The sequence below is a fragment of the Ictidomys tridecemlineatus genome, chromosome 14, assembly GCF_052094955.1.
Source record: "Ictidomys tridecemlineatus isolate mIctTri1 chromosome 14, mIctTri1.hap1, whole genome shotgun sequence".
NCBI classification, from domain to species: Eukaryota; Metazoa; Chordata; class Mammalia; order Rodentia; family Sciuridae; genus Ictidomys; species Ictidomys tridecemlineatus.
In genome coordinates, this window is record NC_135490.1 from 33,835,566 (window position 1) to 33,861,242 (window position 25,677).

At 37.6% G+C, this 25,677-nt stretch overlaps 1 protein-coding gene and 1 long non-coding RNA gene across 3 annotated transcripts in view; one reads left to right on the top strand and one right to left on the bottom strand.

Moving 5' to 3' along the window:
• The window catches only part of Primpol (primase and DNA directed polymerase), a 162,274-nt gene that overhangs the window by 15,043 nt on the left and 121,554 nt on the right, over positions 1 to 25,677 (top strand). Inside the window, exon 2 of one of the 2 annotated variants that reach the window (XM_040294325.2) lies at positions 18,142 to 18,254. The gene's annotated coding sequence lies outside the window, so the exon portion shown is untranslated. Of the gene's footprint in view, positions 1 to 18,129; positions 18,255 to 25,677 lie in introns of those variants that run through there. The other variant, XM_078031038.1, reaches the window with a different exon arrangement.
• On the bottom strand, positions 1,271 to 24,854 carry LOC110598550 (uncharacterized). Its single transcript, XR_002484407.3, has 3 exons — positions 24,720 to 24,854; positions 20,462 to 20,604; positions 1,271 to 1,403 (listed from the first exon to the last, which is right to left on the bottom strand). It is a non-coding gene; the product is annotated as an uncharacterized LOC110598550 (long non-coding RNA).

Here is a 25,677-nt window from a genome sequence, read left to right on the forward strand (position 1 = left end):
GAATTCCTGCCCACTCCTTGCTTGAGAAGGTTGGTGTTTTCCCCTCTCCCACCTATGAACAGTTTTTCTTTGCAAGATTAAGCAAACACAATGCATTCATAGTCCTCCAGATCAATATATTTAATTATGTTTAGGCTTAGATAAGTTAATATAGATGTCCTGGTGCAACATATTGATTAGTTTGCATCACAGCTACCTCCCTAGTCAACAGTTTACTCAATATTCTCTAGTCTGGCTTCACCCATTACCTTGTTATTTATTTGTTGGGTTTTTTTGGCACTCGACCACTGAGGCTATTTTTGTATTTTATTTAGAGATAGGATCTCACTGAGTTGCTTAGCGCCTCGCCATTTCTGAGGCTGCTTTGAACTTGCAATCCTCCTGCCTCAGCCACTGGGATAACAGGCATCTATCACTGTGCCAGGCCTCCACCCATTACCTTTTGATATATCTTCACTTTGGTCTGAGAGGTTAACTCTAATTTAGAAACGCGTCTTCGGTCATCCCAGATACTGATGGACATGATTAGTCCCAAGTATCTGATAAAAACAATGGCTAGTGACTTGTTTGGGTACCAACTGAAAAATTCTCATGAACCATATTTTGAGAAATCAGTGTTTAGTATATAATTGTTCACCTAAAATTTTCATCCTGAGGCACATAGAGCACATGGCCTCTCTAGTGATTCTTACTCCCTTTCAATCCTTTTTCATTGATTTTTCTTCTTTATAAATCTTTCTGTTACCTTTTCCTGCCATACTCAAGAATTAGCTGCACTGACCAACTACCAATTCGATTTGGAAAGCAGCAAAACTTAAAGCCTTTTTGGTGCAGAGGTCTGCTGCCAGTTCTCAGTCATGTGACCTCTTGGAGCCTGTTTCCTCATCTGAAAAATAACAGCAGTCACTTTTATCACCTATATTCTTAGGATAAGAACAAGCCTATAAAAGGCTTGTCTAGCTATACCAGTGTATTGGAAACATGCAGATAATTTGCAACAAAAATAATTAGGCATTCACTTCCATTCATTTAAATGTGGCTTTTGTTCCTTTCTTGCATCTAATTAAGTCAAGAGAAATGTCAGCTATAGCATTCTTAGGGATCAGAGTGTTGTTTTTTGCTGGGTAAGAGAAATGTACCTTCGTGTGCCTTGGGCATATAATTAATTTGGTTGTTCTATGCTCTAGGACTAATGCTCTATATAGAATTATGCCTTTTATCCTTTCAGCCATTTCTATGCTAATGTACAAAAGTTCAGCAGGGATGAATATTCTAAATATATATTACTTTATTTAATAAGCATCTTCATTCATAGTTGCAGTTCATCAGGTGATGGGCATTTTCAAAAGCGAGAGCAGGCAGAGAGAGAACAAACCCCGTTGTGCTTGCTTGAAGAAGAAAATCTGGAAACCCAAATAAATAAATTTAATTAGAGATTTTACATGGAGTGATTGTGGAATGCAGGCAAATTTCACCCTTCCTTCCAGCAGGAGGCCTTGTCCTGGTGTGTGACATTTCAGAGGCCCTCTTCCTGAGAGCCATTTCCCCTCACTTAGTGGATGCTTTTGCAGCTGTTGTAAGGTGTAAGGATTTCATTTTAAATATAACATGTTCTGCAGCTTCTGTAATAAACTGCAGCTGTTTGATCACTTCGTTCAAAAAGTTGAATGTTGTGCATTGTCCCTGGAGCTGCTTCAGACCAAAAGGAAAATATTTTCCACTTCCAAGAATCAGTGAAGGGCCACCTATCAATGGAATTTAAAATATTTCTCCAATTAAGCTTCAGACCTAAAGAGTCAGATTTAAATGTGAGAAGAAAGGGACAGAAAGTTAGCAGAGTTGCTCTTTAAAAAGCTGTTCTTGAGGGCTAGGGTTATGGCTCGGCGGTAGAGCGCTCACCTGGTACATTCAAGGCCCTGGGTTCGATCCTCAGCACCACATATAAATAAATAAATAAATAAACTTATTGTGTCCAACTACAAAAAAATAAATATTAAAAAAAAAAACTGTTCTTGAGTTGACAGAGCAGCTCTCTGCTCAAGCAGCCTTCAGGCCTCCTTCTGAATAAGGAAACACCTGCATTCCAGAGGAGTGCAAAGTTCTCCTTCCTCCGGGCAAAAGGACAGGAGAGACTGTGGCTTTTTCAGTGTTGTTATCTCACACTCCACGTCTAGAAGTGCATGCCTAACTCACAAGTAGTATCCATACTCGTTGGCAGCAAATATCCATTGAGATAATAGATTCATGAATCTCATAATATTCATAAAATTGTAGCATTAAAGAGGATTTTCTTTACAAAACTCCATCAGTCTGAGTTTAGCTGTCCCTTTTAATTCTAAAAACATTTGGCTGTGAGGTTGTAGCACAACTCATACCCAGAGACAGCAGGAGAAGAAAGTGTACATCCCCTGAGAGCCAGATGGGCCACTTCATGAGATGAGAAAGGTCCCAGAGGGCTTCTGTTGGATTCTGTGTCCTTTGTCTTCTACCCAGGCTTCTAGAACTGCCTTTAGTCAGACCTGGTATACTGCTAGGTCATCAGTTTTTCTTCTTTTCAATTTATTTGGAATTGGCCACAGCAGAGTTAGTCACATTCCAGATACTTGCACCAAATACCTATAACACTAACTGACAAAGAATAGTTATCTAGTTGTTTTAGGGGTACATGTGGGTAAAGATTCTACAGAAGTAGGAAAAGAAATATTGCACATGGCTGTCATTGTCTCCCACTATGTACTCGAGTCCTCCTATTTTGCAGTTGTTTCTGTCAGGACAGAAACAACATGGCAAGGTCTCGTTCATGCTGTTTGGTGGTCACATACATCCATTTAATTTTTCTCCCCTCATAGGGGACTCAAATGGCAACTTTCAGAAAAATATTTATTTTTCACAGAACCAAGATGTCCTTGACTGAGGTCACCTTTGAGATAAATGATATAAGTTTACACAAAAGGATCTGGTGCACAGAGATGCTGCAGCTGACACCCCCCACCCCCCCACCCCCTGCACCATCCCCTCACCACACAGCACCACTACCCTCTTCCCAAACCCGAGATCCTTGCTCAGAGAACCTGGGACTGGTTTTACTGTCATTTCCACAGGTAACAAGTTGTGTCTGTAATAAGCCAACTTTGCTAGAGTTTCCTATTAAGTGGTAGATAGTAGCCATCTATCTTTCTTTTGTCTGAGCAACTTAACAGACACCATGTTGCTGAAGCCAGCAGTTTCTCAGAGCTGAACACCAGAACCCCAAGAGCAACTGTCTTAACTCATGTAACTCTAAGTCATCTGAAGAGAATTCCCATCTTACCATGCTTGTCCAAAAGCTAAGAGCATTTTACAATCAAATCTTTCCACCACAAGGAGAGTGACAATCTGAGATCTTTGTGAAGTACACTGAGAGCATAAAGGAAAGGGGTGGGGGATAGAAAGGAGAAAGGCAACATTTTTTTTCAACTATTCCTAACCTGATAGCCTCACCAAGACTATAGGTCACAGAGTCCTTCAGGGGGCTCTGAGATCCAGGAGACCCTCTGGACAACTCTTGCCTAAAGGTGTCCCTGACATACTGAATGGTTGATCCAGCCTGCAAATACTCACCTGTAACTACTCACCTCTTCTTCTACATTTCCAGTGAGTTCAGGAACCTAACCCGTTATATATGCCTCTTTTTTTTTTTTAGCTTTTTTTTTTTTAACATAAACTCTTCCCTCTTAACACATTTAAGGGTGTGGTGAATAAGTTTATTACATGTGAACTTTTGTCTGAATTGAGAAAAATGAAAAAGCATTAAGAATATCCTAATTTTGAAAATGCAATATTATCAGATCCTTCCAGATCCTCTCCAAAGATGGTGAGATTTGGTATATTTCAGCCTCTGTCGTGTTGGCAGTCCCTTCTTCGGGTCACTTCCATGGGTTCATCCTGATGATCAGTCCAAAACAAACTGTCCATGGGCAAAACCAAGATACTAAGGTGCAGCTTCTAAATGTGGAATCTCCTATTGAGGGCCTCCCAACTCATTCCTGCCCTAGCTCTTGGAGAAGAATACAGATAGATTCACTTGCTAAAAAGGCAAAGCCAGGCCCCACAGCCGGCCAGGCTGAGCTGTTTCTGAAGCTCAAAGCAACTATGACTCATCCCTCCTACAGTCCGTTAACTTCCCACTCCTCTCACTACACAAGCTACTCCTCTCACTCTGACTCCTACAAACCCACTTATTTTCAAATTTGCTCAATAATCATGACATGCAAGCCCAACCTGCATCGTGCACAGGATGCTGAGGACACACACGGTGAGAATCAGGGGTCCTCCGAAGAAATAATGACCACAGAGGGAGGATTGTTTTCTTGGACTTTGGGTGGTGAGAAATAACTGCTAATAAGAGACAACAGCAAGTTTTAGGACATGTGCCATCCTGCCCAATTGAGTTAAGGGAATGTAATCATCCTAACTGGTGGTTTTCAGGAAGTCACACCACATTTTAATTGAATGCACAGGTTCCTGCATGATTAGGAGCATAATACTTCAGTGCCCAGGCTGAACTCAGCTGGGAACAGTGAGCTAAAATGGCTACCTGCCATAAAAGCAAGGACGTTCAAGCTTATTCTCCCTGTGACACTGCCAGGCCCTGTTGCCAGAATCACAACAGGAAACTCAAAAATTCAATTTTCAGAAAAGTTGTAGGTCTTTCCTAGATGGTTCCAATTTCCAGTGCAATAAAAATATGCAATGTCTGCATCAGAGAGGATTGTAGCTAGGTTTAATAAGAGAAGTTTTTTGGAAGAGAAGAGGCCAGCAGTTTGATGCAAAGTCACTGAAAAAAGTCACAAGTAACATCAGTTCTTCCCATCCTTCCACCAAACACTGTGAGTTCCAAAGGGGTCTCCAGTCATGTAGCCATTTCTCAGAGTTTGCATCCTAAACCTGTCCATATCCTGCTGAGTTCAAGGACTCTAGAAGTCTCCAATACCTTGGTAAGAAGAAGTATTCAACATATTTGTTCAGCAACCATCTGTTGAGTGCCTTCCATGTTGTAGGCATTAAGACATAGTTGTTCCTAGACATCCTCAGGGGATTGTTTCCAGGACCCTTCTCCCCAGATGCCAAAATCCCAGAATGCTCAAGTTCCTTATATAAAATAACATAGTGCTTCATGTTATTTTATATAACCTATGTAATCCTCCCCTGTACTTTAAATCATCTCTAGATTACTTAAAATATACAATGCAACACAAGTGCTAGGAAATCATTGTTACACAGTTTTATTCAGGGAATATGACAAGGAAAAAAAAAAGTCTACACGTTCAGTACAGACACCACCATCACAGGCCTAATAACTACATCAACAACAAGTGTAACATATTTTCCTACAGAATATTTTTCCATCCACAGTTGGTAAAATTTGCAGATGTGGAATCTGTGAATACAGAGGGCTGACTAGAGTTGACTTGGATATGAACCCAATAAAATTAACCCAGAGATATATATTCAACATGATCCTGAATTGAAAATACAAATTATGTTCTATGTTGTGAATATTTTTAGAAGGTTTCTTTGTTTTAAAAGTTAGATCAGTATAGGTGATAGCCTTTCACTTTGAGCTCTAGATGTCTATCTGCCACTCTCAGTAGAAAGTTCTATATTCTACATACCAGTCCTTTTATCAGATGTGCTTTGCAAATATTTTCTCCAAATATACTGTTTGGCTTTCCATTTTATTAGCAGTATCTCTTAAAGAGCAAAAGTTATAACTTATGATTAGTATAATTAATTGATTTTTTTTTTCTTTTCTGTTTCCTGCTTTTTCTTTGCCTAAGCCATGGTCTTAAAATTTTCCTGCTGCATTTTTTTTTCTGGGTCTTTTGTGGACCTCCCTCTTATATTAAATTTTATGATATTTCAAGATAACTTGCATATGGGGCAAAGTAAAGGCCAAGGCTCTTTCCTTTACCTAGAGATGTTCAGTTTCTTGAACACCACTAAGACTATTTTTAGTAGGGCACAGTGGTGCCTGCCTATAATCCCAGCAACTCAGGAGTCTGAGGCAGGAGGATCACAGGTTCAAACCCAGTCTAAGCAACTTATCGAGGCCCTAAGCAATTCAGAGAGACCCTGTCTCTAATAAAACAGGGCTCAGATGTGGCTAAGTGGTTAAGCACCCTGTGGTTCAATCCCTGTACCAAAAAATTAAAGAAAAGACAAGAGTATTCTTTACCAAAATCAAATGACCATATACTTGGGTGGATTTCAGGTTTCTTTATTCTGTTCCATGGATATATCTATTTTGTTTTTATGCCAATTTAAAATGTCTTGAACCAAGTATCATAAATTCTCTAATTTTATTCTTCACATTCAAAAACATTTTTGGCTATATTACATTCTTTGTTTTTGATATTAATGATAAAGTCAACTTGCTACTTTTAACAGAAAACTTGCTAAAATTTTAAGTGAAATTGTATTGAATATAGTGATCATTTTGGAGAGATGGCATCTCAACAATAATGTTGAGGTTTCCAATCTATGAACATGATTTAAGTTTTCTATAATTTCAGCTGTTAAATAGTTTTATATATATATAGATCTTGGGGTTGTTATTGTTGTTGTTCTTAAATTTATTCCTAGCCAGGCACAGTGACACACACCTGTAATCCCAACGGCTTGGAGGCTAAGAAAGGAGAATCACAAGTTCAAAGCCAGCCTCAGCAAAAGTAAGGCACTAAGCAACTCAGACCCTGTCTCTAAATAAAAATAGGACTGGGGATGTGGGCTCAGTGGTTGAGTACCCCTGAGTTCAATCCCTAGCACCAATTTATTTATTTATTTATTTATTTATCCCTAAGTATTTCATTTTTGATGACATTGCAAATGATTTTTAATTTCAACATCCAATTGTTTATATTGATCTTGAAACCTATAATCTTGATAAACTCACTGACTAGTTATAGTAGCTTTAGTTGTAGATTATTTGGAATTTTTAGATGTATGGACCTTTATTTTATTCATTTATTTATATGTGGTGCTGAGAATTGAATCCAGTGCCTCACACATGCTAGGCAAGCGCTCTACCACTGAATCACAACCTCAGCCCCGATTATTTGGAATTTTCTATGCAAATGGCCATGTAATCTATGAGTAGAGACAGTACTACTTCTTTTCAAATCTATATGCATTTGTGTAATTGTCTGTCCTTTCTGTACTGGGTAGAACCTTGAATGCAATCTGGAATGGAAGTGGTAATGATATATATACATTTCTCCTCCTCGGTCATAATGGTAAACTTTGAGTCTTTCATATTATGTGTGTCTTTCATATTATGTGTTGCTCATTGACAGCCTTTATCATATCATATTCCTCATCTCCTTAGAACTTTTTGGTTTTATCAAGAATTGATGTTAAGAGTCAAGTGCAGTGGCACAAGCCTGTAATCCCAGTGATGGGGGAGGCTGAGGCAGGAGAATCACAAGTTCAAAGCCAGCCTCAGCAACTGCAAGGCACTAAGCAACTCAGTGAGATCCTGTCTCTAAATAAAATACAAAATAGGGCTGGGGATGTGGCTTACTGGTCAAGTACCCTTGAGTTCAATCCCCAATACAAAAAAAATAAATAAAAAGAATTGATGTTAAATTTTATAAGATGCTTTTTCTGCATCTATTGAGATAATCATATAATTTATCTTTTATCATCTGTTAGGAGGATGAAGTACACTGATTGATTTTCAAACATCTAGAGAGTTTTACCCTTTCTCAGATAAACCTCATTTAGTCATGATATATTAATCCTTTTAAGTACTGCTGAATTAAATTTCCTAATACTTTGTTAACATCTTTGCATCTGTACTAGTGACAATATTAATCTGTAGGGTTGTTTCTTTTTTATAATGTTTTTGTTTTGTTTCATATCAGAGTAATGCTGACCCATTTGGGGGGAGAGTTTTTGAATAATGATATTATTTTTCCTTTATGTTTGGTAAAATTCACCATTGAATTTATCTGGGTCAGCTTCTTTGTAGAAAGGTTTTTATTTTGTTTTTTACTACAAATTCAATTCCATTAACCCAATCTCCTTAATAGAAAGTTGTTTAAGCTATCTGTTTCTTTTTCAATATGCGTTAGTAGTTCATGTCTTTCAAGAAATGTGTTTCTTTTATCTTAATTATCAAACTTATTGGTATAAAACTGGCCATAATAATCCTTATTATACCTGTAGGATCTTTAATGGTATCTCCCTTTTATTCCTAATATTGGTCATTTGTGTCTTTGTTGTTGTTTTTCTTCAAAACTGTGGATTGAGGTTTATCAATTTTATTAATCTTTTTAAAGACCCAGTCTTCTGTCTTATTCATTTTCTCTCTTTTCCCCTGTTTTCTAGTTCTTTTATTATCTCCTACCTTCTGCTAACTTTAGTTTTAATTTGTTCATGTTTTTTTCAGGTATCTTAATGTGAAATTTAGGTTAATAATTTGAGAACTTTCTGTTCTTCCAGAAAGTGTTTAGTGTTTAATGTGTTCAGTGTTTCACATTATAAATGTTCCTGAAAACTCTACTTTAGCTGTGTCTCACAGATTTGATATATTGTGTGGTCAATTTCATTCAAATCACATTTTCTAATTTTCTTTGTGATTTTGTCTTATCCATGGATTATTTAGATGTGTGTTGATTGATATTCAAAATTTTGAAGTTCTTTCTAGATATAAGTTCTCTTATTGAATTCTAATTTAATTCCATGTAGACAAAAAAAGACATTATAACAATTTCTGCATTCCATCTCTTTCTCCTCAAAACCATGCTCTTGATGATAAATATTTCCATACATTGTAATGGAGCAATCGATCTCCAGAAAATAGTGTGCTTTTTTTTTTTTTTTTTTTGGTGTGGTACTGAGGATTGAACCCAGGGCCTTGTGCATGCAAGGCAAGCACTCTACCAACTGAGCTGTATTCCCAGTCCAATAATGTGCATTAAGTAAGAAATACAACTCATGTATGTTTTTAAATAGAAGGAAAAACTACAAAATAAGTAAACAAAATAGTCACCTAAGGGAAGGACTAAAGAACCAGGTAGGAGTGAGTGGTAGAAACTAGACTTCTCTGTAATATGAGCCCTAAATCATCAAGAGGACATTTTATAATGAGAAACGTATATTTATATATTTAAATTTAAAAATTTAAGAGATATTTCAAAACGTCTATTTTTTGTAAAGAAAATTAAATGTCAGAATAATTCAGTGCATTGTAAAATACAGAAGACAACATGAACTCCTTGTTTCCGTGTGTTACAACTGTATTGCAAAATGAAGTAGGTAGAAACACAAAGTCAGGAGTAGGGCCACCTGGGTTAGAAGCCTGGCTTCCCCCCCACACACACACATATACACTATCCATATGACCTTAGGCAGGTTACTCAGCCTATGATCACTCTTTTGTTTTTTGCCTTGTTTTCATTTCACCTGCCAAACCTGCTATTTTCTTTTTTCAAGTAACTTTCTGTCCTTTCATTGTAAATCACACTAGTCTAGACCGCTGCTTAACTTGCCTTTGATCTGTTGAGGAAGGCCTGGTTGTCAAGATGACAGAGACAGACTTATCCTCAGTGGGCAGGGGAGGAGACCCTATGAGTGTGTTACCTTTTCTTCCCACATGCATTAAGTTAATCTCCCCAGATCACACACATAGCAGTGGAGGAGGAAGCATTTCCTTCCAACTCCAAAGCCCATAATCTTTACAAATTCTGTGAAGATAAAACAGAAGACTATTAAAAGCAGAGCTGTCTCAAACTGTAATAATGGAATATAGAGCAGTGGTTGTGAGAGGTGTTTTTTGTGGTGGTAGAATTGTTCTGTATTCTGGCTTTTAACACACGTGTAAGAGAGGGAACTTACACATGTGTTAAAATGCAGATTGTTTATCCTCTCCCAAAAGTCCATTTCAGTGTATGATAATTTTTATGAAAAATAAAACTGTTTCAAAACTTAGAAATTTTCTCCCATACAATTTTGATAAAAACTGAAATTGAACCAAAAATTTAAAAGTAAAATATCTAGGCTGGCTTCCCTTCTGTAGAACCATACTTAGAGTCATCCCTAGGCAAAGCTATGACTAAGCAAAGGCTGCTTGTTATCTTTCACCCTCCCTTTTGGAGCATTTGCCTCCTTCTCTTGATCCTCCCACACAGCTCTGAAGCAAGGCATCACAAGCTCAGGCTGCCTTCCCCACAAGTGTGCAGGCTCTGCTGCTGACAGCATGCAGGCCCACTGCCCCCAAATTCCTGCACTGGGGAGCTCCCACCCACCATTCTAAAACTATAACCCAAATCTATTTATCAAAACTAATTTCCTCAACATGAGATTCTGTTCTCAGTTAATTGTCATAGCAGGAAGGATCCAATAAACCCATGTTCACTGTGCGGAGGTGTTAATAACCACAAATGATTGAATGAGATAGAAATATCAGTCATAAATAGACAGATAATGGGGAAACTGGGGGCAGGGAAGATTTCACATTATTCAAATGATTCCTTTTAGGTTCTACCTATTCTGGCCTCAAAGTATACATAAGCCACCTCCAATAGATGCCATTCCTCCTTGTCTTAAATGTACCCAGATTAGAAGGGGAAGATGTGCATGTCCATGGGGAGGAAGAATAAGGTAATCCTCTGTATTTTTGGCTTTCTGGATTTTTTGTTTGTTTGTTTGTTTGTTTGTTTGTTTTTGTACCAGGGATTGAACCCAGGGGCAGTTAACCACTGAGCCACATCCTCAGCCATTTTTATATTTTTATTTTGAGACAGGATCTCACTAAATTGCTTAGGGCCTTGCTAAGTTGCTGAGGCTGGCTTTGAACTTGCAATCCTCCTGCCTCAGCTGCTGGGATTATAGGTGTGTGCAACTATGCCAGGCATTTTGGCTCATTTTTGCTGTGAACCTAAAACTGCTCTAAAAAATGAAGCCTAGGTTGTTGTTTTTTGGTTTTTGTTGTTGTTACCAGGATTGATTTCAGGGGTATTCAACCACTGAGCACATCCTCAGCCCTATTTAGTATTTTATTTAGAGACAGGGTCTCACTGAATTGTTTAGCGCCCCACCATTGCTGAGGCTGGCTTTGAATTCGAGATCCTCCTATCTCAGCCTTCTTAGTCACTGGAATTACTTCTTAGTCACCATTGTACACAACTTGAAGTCTCTTTTTTAAAAAGTTTTCAAATCTTTCTCAGTATACATGTTGCATTGTAATTCTTTAGCATAGTCTGGGAAAAGCTGACTATATTATTTAGTAGAGTAATAAGAAAATAATAATAACATCTCTTAAACATTTATAAACATTTATCATATGACAAGCAATGTTCTAAATATTTTACATGTATAGTCATAATCACATTTAATTTCTGTAATAACCCAAAGAAGTACTACTATTATCTCAGTTTCACAGGTGAGAGAATTAAGGCAAAATAGGTCAAAGCAACTTGCTATGATAGACACAGATATGCTACCCAAACCACTGGCCAAGGCAGGCCTTGGTGCCCAGCTTGGAGAGTGGACCAGTGCAGTCAGCCCCAGCAGCAGAGAGCCCCTCACTTAAAGTAATGCCGTCCCTTCCCAAGCCAGCACACAGCAGTTTTTTTATACAGCACTAAGTTGGGCCCATGTAAAGGCCTGACCATTTCAGTTCAATGTAGGAGTTTTGACAGTCCAGAGCTCCAGGTTGGTCTACAGCCGTACCAACCTGAACACACCCAATCTCATCAGAGCTCTGGGTTGGTCCAGGTTTTGTCAGGCTCACACCTCACTTCTACCCCTTCCTCTGCCCTGTCCTGCTTTTGCCCACTGGTCCTCAACAAGCATTCTGCACCTCAAACTCTGTCTCAGTGTCAGCTTCTAGAGAATGCAACCTTTAGCACTTGCAAAGGGCCCCACAGCAGATAAACAGCAACACTGCAGCTCAAACCCTAGCAATCTAATGTAATTAGCCACTAGGATACACTGAATCCAAATATAAAAACGAATCTAGAACTCCCCTACAGCAATTGTTAATAGGAATATCAGAAATTTTGTCTAAATTTTTATAATGGCTTTACTGAGATATAATTCACATCCCCAAAAATCCACCTTCCAATATATACATATAATTGTTTTTAGTACATTAAGTTGTACAGCCAATCACTATGTAATTCCAGAATATTTCAACACCCTAAAAATCAGCCTTGTAGCCATTAGCAGTCATACCCAATTTTTCTTCAATTGTGGTCTTCCTAAACAATAATTCATATAGTTAATCTGTTCTTGGTAGTTATAAAATTTATCTACCTTGATCTAAGATACAAGTTATTGGGATGGGGCTGTGGCTCAGTGATAGAGCGCTTGCCCAGCATGCGTGAGGCACTGGGTTCAACCCCCCGCACCACATAAAAATAAACAAGTAAAATAAAGGTATTGTGTCTATCTACAAATATATATATATATGATATAAACTGTCCTAATTTTCTAATTTTATCCTTTTTAAAGTATTAAATCTATAAATATGTTCAAATTATTATTTGGTCTACTCCTGGGAATATATTCTAAGAAAAAACTGACAAAAGATAGGGGAAAATCAAACAGTTTGTTTCAGCTTAGATCATGAAACTAAAAGACTGGAAACAAATTTTGTCCATTGTAGGTTATTGATTAACTAATCATCACACATTAACAAAATGCAATATTTTAATCTTTTAATATTCCATTTAATATTATAACATTCCTTTCTATATGGAATAATACATCCATTAAAGATGAAATAGCAACAAGGAAAATGGTATAACATTAAGCATAAAAACAGAATATAAAATCGCATCTACAGCTATGCAAAATATGTACATATGGATAAGGATCAAAAGGAAATGGAGAAAAATGAAAACAGTTGTTGTAACAGGATGTCAGAACTATGAATTATTTTCATTCTTCTGAGTTCTTTTATCATTGTCAAAATGTGATCTTTACAATAAATTAGAATTGGAGAGAAATATGAATATATCTATTCTTGCCAGTAAAACTTCTCATTTATAAGGGGCAATGGTAGAGCCTAATAATTCTTCAGAGCAAGAACTTTAGAGTCACGCAGACTTGGATTTTCATTCTAGCTCTCATACTTCTGAGGTGTGACATTGGCATAATAGCCTAACTCTGATGCCTAATTTTCCACAACTGTCAACAGGGGCTAATCTTACCATCTACCTTACAGGTCTGTTATGAAGATGGAGATAGTGACGCCTAGCAACACTTAAAAAATGGTAACTGTTGTTACCTTTGTTGTGTAGATAGTGGTGGTGAAAGTGATGATGGTGGTATTAACAAGGTGTCAGGAAACAGGAAACAAAAGTAGTTACTTGTGAAATATCACAACACTGAAAAAACATTGAATAGCAATTTAATTTTTACACTGAATATATAGACAGGAATTTCCAATATCTGGCATAATTGATTACTCCAATTCAGACCAAATGAGAGTTGGGATTAGGGCCATTGTCTTTTCTTAGCTGAAAATACAGAGAAATCTGTACCTATACATACTTATTGATGACTTTGTTGAAAACTTCATCCAAGAAACTCAAGCACTGCTAAATTTGTGTGACTCATCTTATTAATGAATACAAAGGCCTATTAACTATTCTCATTTCAATTACTGATATTATCATCATCAGTAACAAAGAGTCAGTGTGACCTATTAAGTGAACCTATTCATGTCTTTGTCTCCCTTCTGTTATAAATGAGCTATTCTCTTCTCCTGCGCTCATCCCTCCCTTGCACACATAACACCAGCCAGGCTCTCCTGCCACTCAAGGACTCTTAGTCATTTCCTCTTACTCTTGTGTCAGTTTGTCCTCTCCCCTCATCTACATATAAGCACACTGTAGCAGGTCCCACCTTAGTAAAAATTTAAAATTCTTGTGTGATGTCAGATTTTTCTAAGCACAGCCCATTTCCCTGCTCCCCTTGATAGCAAAATCTATGAAAGAGAAGAGCGGAATGCTGAAAATAATTGAAGCTGGGTGATGGGACTATTACATATTTATCTTGCTACGTTTTAAATTTTAAAAAGATTAGTGAACTATAATTGACATATAATAAGCTGTATATATTTGATATGTGGAATTTAATAAGTATGAACACAACATACCAGTGAAACCATCACATATTCAAGATAATGAATATATCTATGACTCTCAAAAGATGCCTAGTACCCCATTGAAACTCTTCCCTCCTATTCTACCACCCCTGTCAACCACGAATTTGATGTGTCACCATCTATGCATTTACATTTTCTTTTTTTTTTTTTTTTTTTTTTTTAGGTATGTGAGGATTGAACTCAGGGACACTTGACCACCGAGCCACATCCCCTTCCTTTTTTTATATTTTATTTAGAGACAGGATCTCACCGAGTTGCTTAGTACCTTGCTGTTGCTGAAGCTGGCTTTGAGTGGCTTGCCTCAACCTCCCAATCACTGGGATTATAGACTTGTGCCACCATGCCCAGCTTATGCATTTACATTTCTTTTTTTTATTAAATTATGTATTTATTCTAATTTGTTATACATGATGGCAGAATGCAATTCATTTCATATTACACATATAGAGCACAATTTTTCAAGTCACTGATTATACACAAAGTATTTTCACACCATTCATATCTTCATACATGTGCTTAAGGTAATGATGTCCAACTCATTCCACCATTATTCCTACCACCTCACCTCCTCCTTCCCCCTCCCTCCCCTTTGCATTTCCATTTTCTAATATTTGTTGAGATGGGGTCTCACTATGTCGCCCAGGATGGCCTCAAACTCCTAGGTTCAAGTGATCCTCCTGCCTCAGCCTCCCAAGTAGCTGAAACTATAGATGCAAGTAATGGTGCCTGGATCATTTTATAGAAATCTTATGAATGAAATAATTCAATATGTACTCTCTCTTTTGTTTCTTTCACACAGAAAAAAATTGTGAGAGTCATCTATGTTGCCGCAGCATGCAGAAACGGTTCATTTTTCTTTATTGCTGAGTATTACTTATACAACAGTTTGTTTATCCATTCCTCTGTTGATGGGCATGTGGGTTATTTCCAGTTTAGGACTCTTAAAAATAAAGCTTTGGTAGGTCTTTAAGTAGACATATGCTTTCATTTATTGTGGATAAATACCTGGAATGATATGACTAATGATATGGCAAGTATTCATTTAAATTTTTAAAAAACTAAAAACAGTGTATTTCAGGGTATATGTATAATTTTATATTGCTGTTCTTGTGTATAAGTTCTAGATCCTCCACATCCTAATCAACACTTGATATATAGTTAGATTTTTTTATTTTTACCATTCCAATAGGTATGTTTCTCATTATGGTTTTAATTTACATTTAATTACTAATGAACTTGAGCATCTTTTCATGTGCTTACTTTTCTTTTGCAAACTTTCTTTAATAAAGCTTCTGTTTAAAACTTTTACTGAACTATTTTCTTTTTTTAATTTATATATGACAGCAGAATGCATTACAACTCTTATTACACATATAGAGCACAATTTTTCATATCTCTGGTTGTATACATAGTATATTCACACCAATTTGTGTCTTCCTACCTGTATTTTGATAATAGTGATCATCACATTCCACCATCATTAATAACCCCCTGCTCCCTCCCTTCCCCTCCAACCCTTCCGCCCTATCTAGAGTTCGTCTATTCCTCCCATGCTCCCACTCCCTATCCCACTATGAATCAGCCTCCTTATATCAAAGAAACCATTCGGAATTTGATTTTTTGGGATTGGCTAACTTCATTTAGCATTATCTTCTCTAATTTCATCCATTTACCTGAAAATGCCATCCATGATTGTTGAGTTTTAAAAGGTTTTTAAAAACATTCTGGATGTAAATCTTTTATCAGAAATGATTTTCAAATATTTTCTTCTAGTCTTTTTATTCTCTTAACAGTGTCTTTTAAGGAGAAGAAACAGTTCCTTTCTTAAAAAGCAAAGGTTTTTTATTTTTATTTATTTATTTATTTATTTATTTAGTTTTTAGTTTTTGGCGGACACATCATCTTTGTTTGTATGTGGTGCTGAGGCTCAAATCCAGGCCACACGCATGCCAGGCGAGCGCTACCGCTTGAGCCACATCCCCAGCCCAAAGCTTTTAATTTTGGTAAGTCCAATTTATCAAATGTTTTAATGCATACTAGTTTTGATGTTGTATGTAAGAAATTTTCACCCGACCCCATGTTGTATTTTCTCTTGTATTGTATACTAGAAATTTTTGTTTTTATATTTAAGCCTGCGATCCATTTCAATTAATTTTTACATATTGTCCATAGATTGAAGCTCTTTTTTTTTGCATATCAATATCTAATTATTCCAGTATCACTGGTTGAAAACACTATCCTTTTACAAAATTTTCTGCATCTATATCAAAAATCAGTTGTCGGAGCTGGGTTTGTAGCCCAATGGTAGAAAACTTTCTTAGAATGTGTGAAGCACTAGGTTCAATCCTCAGCACCACATAAAAATAAATAAATAAAATAAAGATTTTGTGTCTATTTACAACTAAAAAAAATTAAATAAATCTAAAGTTAAAAAAATCAATCGTCAATATGTGTGGACATACTTCTGGTCTCTCTATTGCATTCCATTGATTTATTTGTCTATCTCTAGGACAGTTTCACTCTGTTCTGATAATTTTACTTTCCTAATAAACCTTGAAAGTGGGCAGTGTTAACTATCTAATTTTGTTCTTTATTTAAAAAATTATTTGGGCTATTCTAGGTACTTTTGTTTCCAACTGAATTTTAGATTTGGCTTTTCAACTTTTTTAACGTATGTATTTTGAGATGGTTCTCACTGTGTTGCCAATCCGGTCTCAAATTCTGTGCTCAAGCAACCATCCTGCCTCAGCCTCCCCAACTAGGGACTGTAGGAGAGCCACCATCCCCAGCAATAATATTAATTTATTTAGTCAGTTATCTAGGTGTGGTAGGGATCAAATTCGAGGCCTATGTATGCTAAGCAAGCACTCTACCACTGAGCTCAGCCCTTGGTTTATATTTTTTTTAAAACATGCTGAGATTGTAATTGGGGTTACATTAAATCTGTGAATCAATAGTTAACTGATATCTTAACAATACTGATTCATGAATATGCATGGTCATGAATTTTAAATTCACTAGTTCTGCATAGAATAGTAGTTAGCAACTACTTAACCTGCTTTTAATATTTTATCTTTATCACTTTGTCATTGGCTTTGAACTATTTGACCATATTGTGCTTTGTGTGGTTTTCACATTCCTTGTGCTTGAAACTGTTGAACTTTTTGAATCTATGAGTTTATAATTTTTAGTAAGCTTGGAAAACATTTTGGTTATTATTGTTTCTTTAAATGTTTTTTCCTGCCCAAACCCTTCTTTCAGTTTCACCTGTATGTGGCCACTGGAAGTTGTTCCACAGTTCACTGGTGCTGTGTTCATTTTTCAATTGTTATTCTCTTTTCTTTATGTGTCTTGTTTTAGTTTCTGTTATATCTTCAAGTTCACTAGTCTTTTCTTGGACTGTGATCTGTGATATTTGATCTGCTATTAATCCCACTCATTACATTTTAATCTTTGATATTATAGTTTTCATCTCTATGATTTGTTTTTATATTTTCTGTATCTCCATTTATCTTTTTGAAGATAGCTAATACTGTTATAATAATTTTTTTCTAGTCTTTATCTTCTAATTCTAATGTATGTGTTAATTATAGGCTAGTTTTGATTGATGGATTGATCTCTTATAGTTGTATTTTCTTGTTTCTTTTCCTGCTTGGTAAGTTTGTTACATGCCAGACATTACTAATTTTACCTTGAAGGGTACTGGGTATGTTCGTATTCCTATAGTCTTGAACTTCATCCTGGGATGTTTTTAAGTTGCTGTTTTGGTTTGGATGAGATGTCCTCCACAAAGCTCCTTGTGTTAATGCTGGAATATTCAGAGGTGAAATGATTGAACTTAATCAGTCCATCCTACTCTGATGGACTTACTGGTTAGTAATTATAGGCCGGTAGGGCACGGCCAGAGGAGGGGTCACTGGTGGCATGCCTTAGAAGGGTTGCTCTTCCCTGCAGCCCCTTCTACTCTCCCCTTCTGCTTCCAGGTCACCATGTGGTAAGCTGTATTTCTCCACCCTGCTCTTCAGCCATGATGTGTCACCTAGCTTCAGGCCCTGAGGAATGGAATTGGCAGTCTATGGATGAGACTTCTCAAACTGTGAGTCCCAAATAAATTCTCCCTCCTCCAAGTTTTTGCCAAGTATTTTGGTCAGTGACACAAAGCTGACTAAAGTAAGTTACTTAGCAATGATCTTTCGAATCTTGTGTTTAAAATAGGCGGGCATGGCTGTGTTCTGTCTATGCCCATTTAGTCTCATTATTGAGAGAAAACCCTGCGAATTTTATACTAAATGCCGTTGAATTTATCTGGAAGGAAAAGGTGCCATTCCCAGTGCTGTGTGATCACCCCAGGCATTATTCCTTCTAATCCTTTTAATGGGGTTTATAGTAATAGGTACTCAGCTAAATAATCAAGGGAAGGGCTGAGGCTGTGGCTCACGGCAGGGCACTTACCTAGCGTGCGTGAGGCACTGGGTTTGATCCTCAGCACCACATAAAAATAAACAAATAAAATTAAGGAATTCTGTCCATCTATAACTACAAAAAAATTTTTAAATATAATAAGGGAAAATTTGTGCAAAAATTCTCCGTGTAGCCTTCCCCCCTCCAGTAACCTGTCCCATGACCTCTAGCTACCTTGGTCTCCCTAGATGCTCAGTGTCTGTTCCATACCCTTAACTCAAGAGTCCACCAGTCTTTTTGCTGAGGCCTAAAAATTGTCTCAAATCAATAAGCTGCAGCAGTCACATGGCTCACAGCTCACTCATTTATTTCTTGCCTCTCAGAGATCACTTTTTTTGCCTATATCTGGTATTTCAAATCACTCTTCCATATATTTTGTCTTTTTCTAGTTATTTCATGTAGGAAAGTAAATATGGCCCCTGTTACTTCATTTTGGTTGGAAATAGAAGTCTCTATCTTGCTATTTTTGTGCATGAAATTTTCCATTAATAAAACATACTCAGATAGCCAGGTGGGGCGGTACATGCCTGTAATCCCAGTGGCTCAGGTGGCTGAGGCAGAAGGATCACAAGGCAAAGCCAGTCTCAGCAACAGCAAAGTGCTAAGCAACTCAGTGAGATCCCATCTCAAAATAAAATACAAAATGGGGGGATATAGCTCAGTTGGTAGAGTGCTTGCCTGGCATGCACAAGGCCCTGGGTTCAATCAGCACCACAAAAAAAAAATAAAATAAAATAAAGAACAAATTAGGGGTGGGGATATAGCTCAGTGGTCAAGTACCCCTGAGTTCAATCCCCAGTATCACCCCCCAAAAATACTAAGATAAAAAGAAGATAAAGAAAAAACTCCTTGAAAGAGTCTTTGTTTCTACTTCCTCCTTTCCTACTCTTTCTCAAATCTACTCTACCCTCTTGTCCTCGACACTGCTGAAACTGTTCTTCAGTGACCTCCAACGCAGTTCTTAGTCCTCATTTTACTCACTCTCTCAGTTTGTGACACAATCACTCTTTCGTGAAACCTTGTCTTCCTTTCTCATCCAAGGTGCTGCACAAAGTCTCCTGGCTTTCTGCTGTCTGTACCTCTTTTGTTCTATCCTCATCTGCTTTCCAACCTCTAAAAGGTATAATATCCCATGATCAATCTTTGGATCTTTCCTCTAATCACACTCCCTCTTTTATTCATTTCATCTAATCTCAGGATACTGCATGTCATCTATTCATTCACTTAGATCTTCAACTATGATTGTTTCCATATATGTGGAGGTATGAATATGCGTGGGTGTAGAGTAGAAAATTATATATCCTTATTTCCATATGAATTTTTCATAGGCATCTCAAATGTAGCATGCCCCTGCCCCCCATTTTTTGACTTTTCCTTCTAACTTGATTTCTTTGCTCAGGGTTCACTATCTCTCTTTTTTTTTTTTGGTACTGGGGATTGAACTCAGGGGCACTCAACCACTGAGCCACATCCCCAGCCCTATTTTGTATTTTATTTAGAGACAGGGTCTCACTGAGTTACTTAGCACCCTGCTGTTGCTGAGGCTGGCTTTGAACTCGCAGTCCTCCTACCTCTGCCTCTCAAGATTGTGGGAGTACAGGCATGCATCACTGCGCACGGTTAGGGTTTTCCATCTTAGTGATAATAACATTCACTCAGTTGCTTGGGTCAACCTTATAATCAACCTTAGTTTTTCCCTTTTGTTCACAGCCCATATACAGGCTATCTGCAAACTTAGGGAGCTGTAGCTTTAAAAGGCAAACACTTCTTGACAACCCTAAGGTGGATACCCCATTCGAAGCCATCTTTATCTTTCTCCTGGACGGTAAAGTAGCCTCTTACCTGGTTTCTCTGTAACATATTCTCCACACAATAGCCACTGTTACTTCTAGATGTGTCATACCAGTTGGTTGTTTTGCAGAAATTGACGATGTGACTCTAAAATTCATATGGAATTTCAAGGGTCTCTGAGTAGCCAAAACAACCTTGAAAAAGAAGAGAAAAGTTGGAGGACTCATACTTCTCCGTTTCTCACACATTCTACAAAACTCCAAATCATCAGGACTGTGTGGTCCTAGCATAAGGATAAAACTTTGTGCAGTATTTTACATGAGAAAGGAAGAGAAGGTTTCACGAAGGAGCGATTGTGTCACAAACTGAGAGAGTGAGTAAAATGAGGACTAAGAACTGCGTTGGAGGTCACTGAAGAACAGTTTCAGCAGTGTTGACAGGAGGGTACAGTAGATTTGAGAAAGAGTAGGAAAGGAGGAAGTAGAAACAAAGATTCTTTCAAGGAGTTGTTTCTTTATCTTCTTTTTATCTTAGTATTTTTGGGGGGTGATACTGGGGATTGAACTCAGGGGTACTCAACCACTGAGCCACATCCCCAGTTCTATTTTTTTTTTAAATCTATACATCAAATAAATAGAATAAGGAGTCCAGGGGCTGTGGTTGCGGCTCAGAGATGGAGTGCTCGTCTAGCATGTGCGAGGCCCTGGGTTCGATCCTTAGCACCATATAAATAAAGGTACTGTATGCAACTACTACTAAAAATTAAATAAATATTTTTAAAAAAAGAATAAGGAGTCCAGAAGTAAACCTACACATTAATAGTCAATTGATTTTTTTCCTATATTTTTTATTGGCATATTATAGTTGTACATAAGGGTGGGATTTATTGTTACATATTAGTATGTGTACACAGCCATTCTGAACTGGATGATACTCAAAAAGAATGTTATCCAGGCTGAGGATATAGCTCAGTTGATATAGTGTGTGCCTCATATGCACAAGGACCAGGGTCTAATCCCCAGCACTACAGAAAAAAATAATAACAATAAAAGAATATTACTCCAAATTCCATAATCCTTTATATGTACAGAAATAGCCCAGAGTCAAGAAAGAACGGTTAAAAGAATTTATCATTCTTAGACTATGACTCTCCTTTCCATTTATTTCTCAAAACAACAGAGCAAAGCAGAAATCAAGAAGCAAAAACATAACTCAGATGCTGCAGCCAACTGTCTATTATTTCACAATCTGCCCACACCTTAAATAAACAGGAAAGGTTATAACTAGCTACAGGCAGACACTACAGAAAACAGACCATAAGAAACCTCAAACATCCAGCCTCCATCTTTCTTCTACAGGATATTACTTCTTTTCACGACTACAAATGCCTCTCACAATAAGTTAAAGTCAGGCATGATGTCATGGGATGACCAAATACCTTTTTCAGGATTAGTACTTTTCTGATGGACATGTGGAAAAAATATCAGAAAAAAATATCTGTTATTAGGGGGAACAAATATTAAAATTTCCATTTGAATATTAGAAATTATATTGACATTTAAGCAACAAGACATATTTGGAGTTGAATGAGAGTATTTATTTCTTTGGATCTTTTAAAAAAATCTGTATGTGATAATAATTATGGTAAAGTTGGATCACAGTAACATCTCTCTCGTCCAAAGCAACAACATCAGAATAACAAGAGAATCCTGATAAGCAGAACATCAGCAGCAGAGATTATACTTTTTCTCTTGTGTATTCATAAGCAAATAAATGGAGGCTTTGACTTAGCATCAACTAACCCAGTGCTTAAAATGGGAGCTTGGGCAAACTCAAGAATTTTATGTCAATTAATCTGTTTTTTTGGGGGGGCTATAAATGTTAAAAAGATTTTCATTCTGTTTTGAAACAAAATAAAAAGACCTTGAACTACAGAGAGTATGCCCTGACACTGTACAGGGCAAACCTGTGAATTACGATGGGAGAGGATAGGGAATGTACGGGTATACGTGTAGGATTGCAGTTTTAAATGTTATAACGACAACACTGGAACAAAGTTTTTGTAGGAATGTGATAGTTTTATGTGTCAACTTGACTAGACTATATTTCCGGATTATTGAATCAAATACCAATCTAGGTATTACTGTGAAGGTGTTTTGGAGATGTGGTTAACATGTGACTACAGGAGCCATGTCCACATACCTTGACTCTAAGTAAAAGATTACCCTCAATAATGTGGACAAGCCTCATCTACTCAGTTAAAAGGCTTAAAAACAAAATTAGGGCTTCTTAAATGAAGAATAAATTCTGCCTCAAGATTCTAACATCAACTTCTACCTTAAAGTTTCCAGTCTATCTGCCTAACCTAGAGATTTTGGATTTGCCAGTCCCCACAACTGTATGTCAAATTCTTCAAATAAATTCCTAATCTCTCATCTGTGTGTGTGTGTGTGTGTGTCTTTCATGTGCATATACAGGTATACTAATATATGCATGTATATGCAAGCCTAGACTCTACACATAACCAGCTAGTATATGCATATACTTATACATATATGGTGTATATATATGCATATCCACGCATACACACATGTATATACATTAATGTATGCACATATGTACTTGAAAACACACACACACACACACACACACACACACACACACACACACCCCTCCTGGTTTTATTTCTCTGGGGAACCCTGACATATAGTAAGAGTGTTCTGGGCAGAAAATATAAATGCAAAAGCACCATGTGCAAAATGCTGTTCTAGACACTGCCAAACAACTGTGACCAAGACAGATGTGGTTCCTACCATCCTAAAGTTTCGATACCAATGAGAGGTACTGCTGCCAAACCCATCTGTCTGCTCCCAGACCCTCTGGCCCTTCCCAGATTCACTTACTTTACTCACAATTCTTACCCCCCAAGTTACCATTTCAACTCTTCTTCTTCTTTTTTTTTTTTTTTGGTGGTGGAGGTGGGGGTGGTGTATCAGGGATTGAACTCATGGACACTCAGCCACTAAGCCACGTCCCCAGCCCTATTTTGTATTTTATTTAGAGACAGGGTCTCCCTGAGTTGCTTAGCACCTCCCTTTTGCTGAGTCAACTTTTCTTTTTACTGGCATTTCTAATAACATTGGCCTTCATTACACTTGCCTCATTATTATTACTACCAACTCACTTTTGGTGATTGTGGAGTTGAGGAACTATGCCCACATATCTTTGAATTACCTTCACAAAAGCTGTCAAGTGGAAAAGACAGGTAATATTTTTATTTCACAGATGAGGTAAATTAAAGTGGATGAGATCACAAAGTTAAAGATCACAATGGCTGAATGGGGTCTCAAGCCCACATCCCACCTTTCCATTCAACAATAATACATTCTTTAGTAATCTGTGGTCTCCTCTAACTGCTCATCTCCCAGCCACCATTCACTTCGTGACTCATTTCAATCTGATAACCCCCTCATTCCTGAATGCAAACGTTTTGCTTTTGAGGAAGCTAGGTGGGGATTGTGAATTACATGTGGAATTACATGTGGTTAGTCAAGCAGTATTAAGGAGACTCTTTATTTCTCCTTAAGTTTCTCCCCACGGCTCTGTTTTCAGAACACATTAACAATAATCTTTTTAAAATGTCAGAAAAATGAGGGTACTGGCCCAATTGTAACAAAATACAAAACTACCTGGGCACAATTTGTTAAAGGAAGTGTGCATGACCCAGCAGGGTGGCGCATGCCTATAATCCCAAAGACTAGGGAGGCTGAAACAAGAGGCTCACAAATTTCAGGACAGCCTCAGTAACTTACAGAGACCCTGTTAAAAAAAAAAAAAAAAAGAAAAACTATACATTAAAAGAACATTAAAAGGGATGTAGCTCAGTGTTACAGTGTCCCTACTTTCAATCCCCAGTACAAACACACACATACACACACACACACACACACACACACACACAAAATGCATGGGTTTCCAAGGTAAAAAATTTTGGCAGCCTACTCATGTTGCCTTCTAACTTCCCATTAAAATCTTTGTGAGGCTATAATAATAAAGTGACAACATAAAAAAAAAAAACAAACAAGATTGTCAGCCTGTCCCACTCTGGGGGAGTTCTGACAAACCCAAGGACGACATTTCCTGACAACAAGTGCAAGCAGCGACCCGGGCTTGCCGGAAAGTGCAATGCAAGGACCTTCCTCCCAGTTCAGAAGAGCAAGGTCTGTGCACACCACACAACCAGACAGATGTCTCCCTGCTGCGGCATGATGCTTTTTTCCTTTAGAACAATAAAAATTATTCCCAATACCTTCCCAAGCTGCCCTCAAACTCTTTCCTCCTTAAAGTTTTCCGACTCCCCCAGCAGGGCAGCGCGGGCCGCTGCACGATGCTTCCTGGGAATTGTAGTCGACGCGCAGATCGCGCAGGCGCAGGGACCAAGAGGGCAGGTTGGGACCGGAGCAGAGCCCGACGGGATTGTAGTTTTTTATTAGGGGTGTCAGAAAGCCGGAAGGTACGGTTGGAGACCTCATTTCACACCGCAGGAAAATGATCTGGGTGAATAACAGATTACAGGGAGACTTGGTTTGGGAATGCCGGGCAACGGCCTCCATTTAGTTGTAGCTCTGAGATGGATTGAGGTAGCCATTGAGGATTGAGGTGGACAGAACAAGGCGAAGGACGGTCCATGCAATCTGCTGACAAATAGACTGTGGAGCAGCGACAAAATACAAGGAAGACAAGCCGTCCCAAAAAGAGAAAATGCAGATCTGAATATGATTCCCCTCACAGTTTTGAAAATTGCTGGCCTCTTTAAAAAAAAAAAAACCTACATATATTGTGTGTATGATACACAATGATTGAAAGTATGGCACAGCCTGGGAGCATATACAGCTAAATATTAAGACTAATTTTCTTTGGATAAGGGAATTACGTTTTTTACACTTTAATGTATTTTCTTGTTCACAAGAACAAAGTACCATTTTGAGGTATAAAACACTTCAAGTATAAAGAAAAGCACATGGAGCAAATTTTAAACACTCTGGTATCAACCACAGCGATTAGCCTTATTTCCTTTAGATCCTTCCTGCCTCCCTCCCTTCCTACCTTCTCCCTCCCCCTTTCTTTCCAGAAGAAGGAGAAGAAAGAGGAGGAGAAACAAGAAGATAATTTAAAACTCCAATTGTTTGTTCTTAGTATATACAAATACTACTGGTTTTTTTTTAAAAATATTAACCTAACCTTGAATCCTTTGACTTTGCTTAACT